The 11,538-nt window shown below is 39.8% G+C and overlaps 2 non-coding genes across 2 annotated transcripts; both read left to right on the forward strand.

Moving 5' to 3' along the window:
• Positions 1-3,110: 3,110 nt before the first annotated feature.
• Positions 3,111-3,204, forward strand: trnai-uau (transfer RNA isoleucine (anticodon UAU)). Its single transcript has 2 exons — positions 3,111-3,148; positions 3,169-3,204. It is a non-coding gene; the product is annotated as a tRNA-Ile (tRNA).
• Positions 3,205-8,964: 5,760 nt separating this feature from the next.
• trnal-caa (transfer RNA leucine (anticodon CAA)) lies at positions 8,965-9,077 on the forward strand. The gene is made up of 2 exons: positions 8,965-9,002; positions 9,032-9,077. It is a non-coding gene; the product is annotated as a tRNA-Leu (tRNA).
• The last annotated feature ends 2,461 nt before the right edge of the window (positions 9,078-11,538 follow it).

The raw sequence follows: 11,538 nt of genomic DNA on the forward strand, positions 1-11,538 counted from the left end.
GCTAAACGCCACAAATTGTGTTCGTCCAGTCGTATCAATCGTCCTAAAGTTACGGAAAATCGGATGCGACTGGTGCAATCAGCACACATTTTTTCAGGATAGTCGAGCGGTTTAAAACAGCAAATTCACAGCTTCGTGTCTTTTAAGCTTTGTGTTTCACTCTCCAAATAGAGGCACGGGTTCAAATCCCACTTCCGACAGTCAGGCGTTTTACCCTGTCTTTTTTTACCTGCCTTTACACTGTTTCAGTCTTATTGTGCTCACTGACAATCACAGTACGAGGAAAACGGAGAAACTGCTTAGCAAAAACATAACGGACAGAAAAAAGCTTCGTAAACACGTGAATGTGGTTAGCATCAGTAAGGTATGCATTCAAATGTTTAAGGCAGATTTATAACAGCAGCAGAAGAAAGGTGCAGCCTTTGTGAGAATTCGCAGGTTTTTATGCTGCTTGGACTTCTTTCAAGCCTATGAAGTGACCCCCGTTTTATTTTCATTTTCAAACTTCAGAACCGAATAACAAAAAGGTTTCATGTGTGACAGCATTCCGTTGCAAATACTGGTTCCACGATGTATTCAGCGACGGGAATTAAATATTTTAGTGCTGGCTCAAATGCGAGGAATTTCAGAAAAACCCGGAAAAGCAACGCTTGCAGTAAATGACAAATTTAAAGCGTGTAGTCAGCATGAACAGAACAATGCAATGCTCTGTAAAAACGATCTGGAGCCGCAATTACTCTTTTATCTCGGGCAGTTCATTCCGATACGATGTTTCCGCAGAATAAATGAAATGCCGAACTCCAAACATGTTGTTGCCATTATTGTTACTCCTGCTGCTGTAGTTTTAAGCTTTAATCAGTGGGTATGTAATGTTGTAAAGGGGCTGGACTACTTTGTTCAGTCCAAATTCCATTATGTGAATTTATGCTTTTTTAATATAAGCATTAACAATACAATGCGTGCTCAAAAACAGTTACTTATTAGCTTAAGAAGCGGCAGTGTTTTGACAAAGTGTGGTATTCGAACAGAAAATGCTGAAGTGTTTAATACTTGCTTGTGAGCAGATCTCCCTCGATTTAGACAAACTCTTGTTCGGCCGATGATTTCATATCAAAATCTGAATCAAGTGGAAAGAAAGCTGAATTACGCTGGGTACTGGGTATCACTGTTACGCCATCAGGTCATGCTAGGAGGATTGGGGGATCAAATTGACACAGAGGGACCCAATGTGGGGGCTGAACCCACAGTTCTGAGATTAAGAGATTCTTGCTCTATGGACTGCGCCTATATAACTCTTGTGCTACAGCAGTAATGTTTCTGGGTGTGGATGAACATGACATAATAGGTTGACAGCAGGAACACGTGGCCCACAGGCAGTGACAGTATCGCTATCACATTTGGCTGCAGTATATTGTGTTGAGAGCAGCAATAACGTTCCTGCAGAGATGGGAGTGCCTTTAATACAGCTCTTTTAATCGGACAGAGTAACAGGAACTGACCTAAAGTTTCGGCTGTGGATCCATTTCCACATGGGGGAAAGAGACAGTAAAATTGCGATGAAGAAACAGAAAGATTTGTGCTCGCTGCAAAGTAGGAAAGAGGTGGTCAGACACATAAAACAGCTTGGTGATAATTTGCAGCGACAGTTTTATGTTATTTAGTACACGATTTCTCTTCATGTTCCTTAAGATGTGTAATTTGTATGTTGGTTGTATGAGAACATGTTCTTCTAAAGTCCTGTCAATTGACAGAGGAGAGCTAGCTGGCGCAGTCGAACAAATCCGTGTTATATTTTTAAAATAGTTTAGCTAATGAGCAACGAGAGTATAAATGAATTCTCCCACCCTCCATTCGAAGATAAAACTCCATGTGCGAGTCCAAGTTTCCTTGAAGCTACTGATGTTCGTCATTATTGGACATTCCCGGTGATATTGATTAAGGAGCTCAATTTTTACTTGTTGTAGTTCAACATGTGCAAAACATTCGTATCCCCTGCAAATATCGGCAAGGTCAGTGATATTCTCAACAATTTGTGCCATTGCAATTCGTGCAATTCATGCCATACTTTTTCGAAATGTATTCTGACATGCCAGGATCATATTTAAAAAACTGGTGCCTTAAAATTTCTTGCACTTCAGGATTTTGATAGTCTGTTACATTGTCTTTCACACGTCGGTGTCAGAACTGTGAGACATTTTCATAATCGGGGGGAAGGCCGTAGCAATAAGCAGAAAGTGCAATCACCTTTTCCCAGTGTAAGTCCGTGTTGTGGTGAGTTTTTAAAATTGGTTTGCGATTTTCTGAAAAATATTCCATACAAAAATATAATTTGGACAGTCGCTATTTATTTGGATATTCCCTTTCAGTGAAGATGTCTGCAGTATTCCAGCCGGATTAGTACTGATCGAAGAGAGCCATCTACAGGCGAAAGGCGACATAACATCACAGCAGCACCATTTAAGGTGGAACGAAAAACACGCATAAGAAGCTGGCGAATAAGAAGCCAACTTAAGCCTCGTAGCAGACCCTGGGAGGCACGCTCAAAATAATCATCTTTCCCAGTACTTCAGAGTCATATTTAGATCGCTTTACTGCAATTTTATTTGACTGATGGGAGATGTGAAGCCATCGAACCTGTACTGCGCTTTCACATTGAAATTGAAGCCATTTCTCATGCTTTCTCTCAGTGTCCGGGGTGCAATTGCGTGTAAAGGAGGCGACTTGAAAATGAAACGTGTAATCACCTTACAGAGGGTCTTCACGACGGGGTGCGTCAGCTAGTTCTCCATTATTGTCAGTTTACTGGACTTCTGAAGAAACCTATCTACAATGAAGATACAAACTGCACGGTTTAAGGCACATGAAGAGAAATCTGTTTGCTGATTGACTCAAAACATGTCGATACAAATAATCTGCCAGGCTGATTTACTTGTCCGACCACTTCCCTCCGTCCCCCTTTGCTGTTAGCACAATTCGTTCAGTTTCTTTTCTTGTATTTTCCTTGCTATTTTATTGTTCCTTTTCCCCAGGTGGAGATGGATCCACAACCGAAACCGTTTTCACCCTGTGTTTCTGCACCGTCAGTCTGTATGAAGAACAGAAGTTGCACAGCTCCAGTGGCGCAATCGGTCAGCGCACGGTACTTATACAGCAGTGCACAGCAGAGTCATGCCGAGGTTGTGAGTTCAAGCCTCACCTGGAGCAGTGTCTTTCTCTACTGAGCGCAACTGTCGAGTTTAGATACTCTCAGGTATTTGATGGAGATAAATTAACATCAAACGAACAAGTAACGATTTATTTCGAGTCACAATCAAAGAAGGCTCCACAGCTGAAACGTTGTGTTTACCTCTATTTTCAGCATGGAATAAACCTATACTTTTCCATTTGCAGCCCACGCATGCTGTGATGCAGCTCCCTACTTAAATTACTATCAGCTGTATACCTCCAGTTGACCTGTACACAAATATATGAGAGGGGTCTACTGAGACGAGAGGAGCACTGAAGACTTGATGAAGCTCTCGCATTAGATTATGTGTTTATGTTGTTCCCCAGATTTGTTTTAATGTTCTTTTTCTTTTGAAGTTGTTGTGTTTGGTTGTTTTTTTATAGTTGCTAGACAACTACAGGGATTTACCTAGGTTCCCGTAAGACTTCTCGTTTTGTGTTTGTTGTGTTTTCGGGTTACAACGATTTTTTTTTTCTATTGATAGGACCCCACGCATTACTGTGGGACTAGTTAACTTTAGTTCTTACATTGTACCTGAAATTACCACATAAACTACTACTGTACTCTGTTTTCCTTTTTTTTTTTAAAAAAGGCAAACCTAATGTTTGTTTCTCCTTGCTTCTGATTGGTAGCTACAACGGGTCAGTTGCAACAAACTGGCTGCTGAAATTTGTCAGCAGCTCTGTAGCAAACCTGTTCTCAATTGCAACAAACCTAAAATAACAGCTGCTCCCCATTAGATGTTACTAAAGTAGGAGACTAAGCAGACGAAGTGGAACAATAGATTACATTGGAACTGTCCTGAATGTAGTGGAAATAATATCGTCATTAAGTAATGAACAATTGCTTTCCAGACACTACAATTATCCACAAGGAATTTTATCAATACATATTTTATTAATAAAAGTGGAATATCTTAATAATGAAGTTTAATGTTATCTATATTAGTAGCTGTATTACAGGTAATGCATGCACAGACTTTATTATACTATAATGAATTTTCAGGTATCCCGGGGAGAGAACTGAAATGAAGGAAATACATATTTAAAAGGGGTGTAAGTCTTAAATGTGTTCGTTCACATAGGGGTGTTAATTGAATAGATTTGTTGTAATATTATTTGACTCTACACTTCTGTTTCTCAGGAGACAGCATTAATATCGGGGATTTGCGGATACAGATAATAAGTTGTACTATACAGGCAAATGTATGGTTACCTTAATGAAAAAAACTCTTATCATTAACCTTTTCAACATTATTATTTAAGACAGTCTTTCAGAACAGTATTCTCGTATTAGTGGCTATAGTCTAATGATAACGGTGGTGAAACAGGTGAAATGTGCGGAAAGAATTGGAGATGGAACAGGAGACTCATCCAGTCGATAGAAAGCTTGGGTAGGACTGCACAAACACGATGCCAGTGCTTAGTAGCGTCATTTAAAAAAATACGTGGTTTAACAATATCAACTGCTCTTCTGTGAGCTCAGCTCCACTACTAGTAATACATTGCCCAAATTTTCAAATTAGATACATGTGTTTTCTACATGTATGTAATTGGTACTTTTTTTGTTTTAACTGATTTAAAATATAATCTTTATAAAACAGACAAAGGGTTTATGTGTCGCGCATGAAATTCACACACAAGTAAGGAAAGATATCGCGCTTAGGAAGAAATCCAGAGTGGAGACGCCGGCGATTGAAAACAACCACATACAGCCTGTATGTGCTCTACCACTGAACTAAACTTCTGACAACTACTGTATCTTTATCTGCAGCACTTTCTTTTAGGAAGAGTGAGGAGTCTACAAGCCTAGAAAATAAGACAACTAAGTGAAAGATAAATTTTCACTTTTTGATTAAAGAACATAAAAAACACCTTTCTTCCAGCCAGATTCAAACCAGAGAGCAAAGAGTTCCCAGCTGTTTCCACTATATTCCTCCGCTCTTACAACTGAGTTATCGAAAACACAGGAAGCCCACCTTTTGTCTTACATAAAGCACAATGTAGTGCAGTGGTCCTATTTATTTAAATCCCAGTTCGAAATCAAATCTCATTCCCATAGTCCTGTTTAGTTTGAATTTAAGCAGTTGTAGCAGCAATACTTGGTAATAAGACAGAATTAAGCGTTGCTGTGCTTTCCTAAATGAGGCCCCATCTCACTCTCCATCTCTGTGGTGCAGCCACAGAGAAAGTATTCATGCAGGCTGATTTAAGATATTTTCTTTTGATAAGGGACAGCTCCCAAACAGGGATGCATTTAGCTAAGCCTGGCTATCATGATCAATGGTCATCCATTGGCGCCTATCTGTCTAGGGAGTGCCAAATGGACATCTGGACTGCATTCCTAAGTGTCAGGAGTAAGTGACTCGTATCTCACCTTGATCAACCAATCAGGGATTTGCAGGGCGTGGTAACACCACGTGGGTCTCCAATGCCCGCCAAAATCTCAACCAATCAGCACACATCTGTGTCTTGGTTAAAAAGGGAGCGCAAGCTCAGATCGGGGCTCTCCTTGGCCATTTTCGCGCATCCTCAGAGACAATCACATGATAACTGCTGTTGTCTGCACTGGGACTTGGACTTTGTTCTAAGCGCGAGGCCGAGGATCCCATACGTACTCAGAATTCTACCAACGTGAATGCTCCGCTTGATCAACGGCAGCCTACAGTTGGACCCTCGTCGACAACCTGAATAGCTTATTCAGTAGCAGCGCTGGTCCGGGAACGAACCAGCTTCTTCCCGGGCAAAAGAGTGACTTGTGCGGACTCGCGGTCACACTCTGTGCATAGATACTTTCTACTAGCCAGCTGGACTGCTGGTAGATCCCCTCGGAGCAACGACTGCCCTGCGCGTCGCAGTTAGATTCCTCCGCCCGTCCAACTCCGAGCTGCACCTCTACTGGTTGGCCGGTAGCCAGAGGACGCCGGGACAACGCCCATTGGACAACCACTGGAACCAAGGCTGCAACAGAGCCTGTCAGCTGGTTTGGTGTTCGTGCCGGGAAATTCCAAATCCATACACAGTGGATAAGTAAACCCCATGTCCTACATTGCGTCTCGAGAATTCAATTGTACCTCAACACAAGTTGTTATCAATTTAATTCACGAGTATTGCATTTACTTCCGAGTTTAGAGTAACAGTGGGTAATAACGCTGATTAGCGATTTGGTAACCGAACGATATATATTGACATATATTCTCTGTTGTGTATCTCTTTGTGTTTGCATCTCTTCGAGATTATATACCTTGTATATTGATAATCCTCACAGTAAGGTCTGCCGCTTGTATCCAGGCAGACTGGTATATGTTTGGTGCACAATTTATATTAATAACTGTATCTCGTGTATTGAACATGTGTGTGTGCGTTGTTAGTTGTTCTGACGACTGATTTTCTAAAAACCACAGCGAACCACCTCGTGATTACTGCTACATGAATAATTGTCTCAGTAAACCCATCAAACCTGTACACAGCTAAGGAAGAGTAGCTCGGAAAATACCCAACTCAACAAGCGAGCGCATTGGTTGCTCTTGCTCTTAATGCAAGGAGCTGTTTTTTTATTTCACATTCATCATTATTATCCAGAAACAGCTGCACAACTGGTCGCATTTGTGATTATGTCACTTCTCTGCAAAACTGGAAACTACTGTAGGTTTATGTAGCGCCAATACATTTAGCTGCTACTCCTGCTGCTACTCCTTCGTCCTGTTTTAAAAAAAAAACATAAACAATTTTCTAACAAACAACTCATGAATTATTGCCAGGATCTATATTTAGCGTTCGGTAGTGATAACACTGCTGATATTGATTGAGTAGAAATCTATGATGTATTGACAGCTTTATCTGAAGCGAGAAGTCCTAGAACCCCATCTATGAAGTTTAAGGATTCATACCAAGAAATGCCTTTTGTTTCCCACCCCAACTGCTGCTTTTGCATTACACATTATGTGAACATTACCAGTTTTGGTAGCTTCTGGGCACGATTTTCCTAAACTGAAACTTATTACAAAATTCTTTAAGATGAACCATGTCCAAAATTGTAAATCAGGACTAATTTTAATATCAAATGAAATTACTACAGAGGAAAAGGCTTAACTGAAATATGAATAAGACTATGCAAGCCTGAAAAATAGAACAATTCAATTTATAGAACTTATTTTTTTATTTTTTGAGAGATGGGCTCACACACCGGAAGACACTAACGTTTCTCTTCGTTAGAGTATGTGAATAACAGTTTAACCCCATTTGTTTGTAATTGTGATTCTGTTAAAATTAAAAAAGCATCTATCAATAGTAAGAAATTATCAAGAAAATAAGAAATTGTCTTATTTCATAAACTGTAAGACATGAAGACATTTACAGGTTATATCCTTTGCTTTGTCTTTTAACGCAAGTGGTCAGGATCCAAGCCCATGTTCAGACGGTTGTGTTTCTCTTGTAATCATCAAATGTCATTGTTTTGTCCTTCAGTTCTTTCTCGAGTTGTACCATGGATATTTTATACCATCAATACTTTTCATGCTCTTTTGCATTTTCCTTCACATACGGAAAAAAACTCAAGGCGTTCTTGTCACTGTGCTACACAGTACAGGACACGCAGTGAGTAATTCGCGCAGCTTTCAGAGGAATCCAGAGGGAGGACTCTTAATGCGAGGAGCTGGTTTTTTTTTTCGCATTAATCATTATTAACCAGAAACAGCTGCACAACTGGTTGCATTTGTGATTATGTCACTTCTCTGCTTCAGCAAGGTCAATAAAAGACTCTGAAAGTAGTAGAGAAAAACTGAATTAAAATCATATTAGCAATTCTGAGCGATATCTGCATACAGGCAATCCAATAAGAACGTTGAAATCTTTGAATGTCATCTCTCTATATATTGCGCTGCTTTTTACTTGGAGTAAAACTATTGGATTGAAGGGTTAAAATGTATTGTTGTTATTTGGAGAAATCAATGAACTCGTGATTTTATATGTTTTAAAAGACGGTCATGCGCACAGAAAAAAGACAGTGCTGATTATTTTTCTGGAGACGGAGCACTGATGACCTATCCGAGCCAATTGATAAAGCCCACCCAGTGGATACTCTAGCAGAACGTGGAAGAACGTTCACCATTGTAACCAAGGCAACCACAGGAACAACATCAAGAAGCACAATCAATTCCCCATTTAAATCTTTCGTGTAAGGTATGCCATGTGAAAGCATGAAGTAAATCCCCTGATCTCTTTTGAACATGGACAAGGTATTTCTGATGGAGCGCAATGAGCAAAGATTTAATAAGCTACTCCTGCCGATGATTCAGCTTAAAGAAGTAAAAGCTTCACAAACAAAAGCAGCTTGCTACCACAGCCAATATTAAATGTACTTGGTGGCACATTACCATTTGCACTGGCTCAAAAGTGGTCTCGGCAGACGTTGTTCCCTACGTAAAGCTGAAAGCGCCAAAGAGCATTTCCATTGAGAAAAAAAATCTTTCTTGATGTTAAACATAGAGAGCCTGCCTTTTAGAAGTTCTCCCTCTAAACACCTTGTGCAGCCTCCCGACAGACTAACAAAAAGGGCCTTTTCACCAACTCAATTTATAATACGCCCCTCAAAACTCACAACCGAATAACAATCCATCCGTATATTTGATTTCCAAGATCCATTCAAGGCAACTTGGGTCTTCGAAAGCAAATAATTTCAGGGAAGAAACTCAGTTTAGTCAACTACTGGTGCATTCAGCACATCACTTGCTTTTGCTTGTCAGGGTGGCCGAGTGGTCTAAGGCACCAGACTCAAGGAGATGTGTCTTTCCAGCTGGCTTGGGTGTTCTGGTCTCCAAATGGAGGTGTGGGTTCAAATCCCACTCCTGACAGCTTCTGTTTTTACCTCTCTTGAATTGTTCCAGTGCTAGCTGACAGTGAATGACTGAAATATAAAAGCAGCAGAAGAAAGCAAGCAACTCAGTGCAATTTGTGAGTATTCTGCACTGTCAAAAAGCACAGGTTTTCATACTTTTTGGAATTCGTAGCTCAAGAAGTGACTCCTGTTTCATTTTCTATTCACCAACTCGATTTGCATTCCGCCCCTCACACCTCACAACAGAATAACAAACGGCTTCATGTGCCACAGCATTCCCCTGTAGATTCGGTTTGCACTATGAATTAGGTGACCCCGAATGAAATATTTTAGTGTTGGCTCAAATGTGAGGAATTTCATGAACCCTCAAAAAGGAACGCTTGCAGAAAATGCCAGCAATTCAAAGCGTGTAGGCAGCATGAACAGACCAATTCTGCAATTTCTTTTATCGCGGGCGGTACTTTTCGATGGCTCTGCATTAGAAATGAGAAGTGCTGAACTCTAAACACGTTCTTGCCATAACTTCTACTACTGCTGCTACTTCTTCGTCCTCGAAAAAAGAAAAGACAGGCATGTTTTAAATCTCAAAATGATCTTCTGGATCCACAAGAAACATGTAAATCTGATTGATTCCGCAGTATTTTGGATGTACTGTACTTATAACTTCCATCGAAGAGAGATTTCATCAGTTGCATGAAATTGAAACTTTCGACTTTTTGTCTGGTATTGAAAATATGTTAAAAAAAAAACATAAACAATTTTCTAACGAACAACTCATGAATTATTGCCAGGATCTATATTTAGCGTTTGGTAGTGATAACACTGCAGATATTGATTGAGTAGAAATTTATGATGTATTAACAGCTTTATCTGAAGCGAGAAGTCCTAGAACGCCATCTATGAAGTTTTAGGATTCATACCAAGAAATGCCTTTTGTTTCCCACCCCAACTGCTGCTTTGGCATTACACATTATGTGAACATTACCAGTTTTGGTAGCTTCTGGGCACGATTTTTCTAAATTGAAACTTATTACAAAATTCTTGTAAATCAGGACTAATTTTAATATTAAATGAAATTACTACAGAAGAAAAGGCTTAACTGAAATATGAATAAGACTATGCAAGCCTAAAAAGTAGAACAATTCAATTTCTATAACTTATTTATAATTTTTTTAGAAATTGGCTCACACACTGGAAGAGACTAACGTTTCTCTTTGTTAGAGTATGTGAATAACAGTTTAACCCCAAATGTTTGTAGTTGTGATTCTGTTAAAATTCAATAAATCGTCTATCAACAGTAAGAAATTATAAAGAAAGAAAAAAAATGTTTTATTACATAAACTATAAGACAATGAAGAGAGTTTACTTCGCTTTTTTTCTTTTGACTTATGCGTTCAGGATCCGAACCCATCTGTGGACGGTTGTGTTTCTTGAATCTCTTGTAATCATCAAAAGTCGTTGTTTTGTGCTTCAGTTTTTTCTCGAGTTGTACCATGGATATTTTATATGATCAATACTTTACATGCTCTTTTGCATTTTTCTTCACATACAGAAAAAGTTCAAGTTGTTCATATCACTGTGCTGCACATTTACGCTGGACCACCTGTAACAGTAGAGGACACGCAGTGAGGAATTCGTGCAGCTTTCAGCTCAGTGCGGAGTCCAGAGGGAGGGCTCGCTCGCTGAATGATCTCTCAGGAAATCCCTGGTGAGATTCAAAAGGTAAACCTGGCTCTCTATGAACACGAGCAAAGAGTTCTCACTCAACAGAAGATTGCAATGTGAGTACAGTAATATAAAACACCTGAAGATGCCAGGGATTGAACCCCGGACCTGTGGAGCAGTAAGTGACTTGTAACGCTGACATAAGAAATACTTACATAAAGTGCTTTTACTGACCATATTACAAATCACAGGAAGTAAGGTCTTAAAACATTGGGCAGTAGTGGGATTTAAACCCACGCCCCTGAGAGAGTGGAGCCTAAAATCCAGCATATTAGACAATTCAGCCACACTACCTCTGGCCCCTTCTCCTTTCCTCTCGTTGCTGAGTATAGGTGCCTTCATGCAATTGAGCCAGTTTTGAATCCCAGCCAATACATCTCCAAATCTTTTCAAATGAATCTGTGATCTTGTAGCACATCCTCTGAAACAAGCAATCGAAATTGGAAATGTCTTCTTCAACACTGAAAAGCTCAATTAGGACGAAGCAGTTGTACACAGGACAGCAGTACCGTATATGTTCTTGATTGATTCAGACTCGTTCTCAGTGGTTCTTGCTCACCAAATAACTTAAAAGCTGAGGAAGAACGCTACGAAAAATACTAATCAAAATACAAAATAATAATCATTATTAACCAGAAACAGCAGAAAAACTGGTCACATCTGTGATTATGTCGCTTCTCTGCTTCAGCAAGGTCAATAAAGGACTCTCTGAAAGTAGTAAAACACTGAAGAACTGCAAAACTGAATTCAAA

The sequence above is a fragment of the Lepisosteus platostomus genome, chromosome 5, assembly GCF_059453375.1.
Source record: "Lepisosteus platostomus isolate fLepPlt1 chromosome 5, fLepPlt1.hap1, whole genome shotgun sequence".
Lineage (NCBI taxonomy): Eukaryota > Metazoa > Chordata > Actinopteri > Semionotiformes > Lepisosteidae > Lepisosteus > Lepisosteus platostomus.